The sequence below is a fragment of the Apteryx mantelli genome, chromosome 9 (genome assembly GCF_036417845.1).
Source record: "Apteryx mantelli isolate bAptMan1 chromosome 9, bAptMan1.hap1, whole genome shotgun sequence".
In the NCBI taxonomy this organism is placed as follows: domain Eukaryota; kingdom Metazoa; phylum Chordata; class Aves; order Apterygiformes; family Apterygidae; genus Apteryx; species Apteryx mantelli.
In genome coordinates, this window is record NC_089986.1 from 9,572,890 (window position 1) to 9,573,132 (window position 243).

Below are 243 nucleotides of genomic sequence, written 5' to 3' on the forward strand. Positions count from 1 at the left end.
GCGGCCCTCTCCTCACGCCTCCCCGCCTCGCCGCCCCCCTCACACCCCCACCCCCCGCACGCTGCACCTACGCTTGCTCGCTCGTCCGCCGCTTCCCGCCTCAGGATTGGCTCCCCGCGCCCTGGCCCCGCCTCCCTCCGGCCCCGATTGGCCGCTCTCCCCTGGCGGCCGTTGGGCAGGGCGCCGCGCGGTAGGCGGGCGAGCGGCGGCCGCGCTCCCCATTGGCGGGAAGGCAGCGGGCCT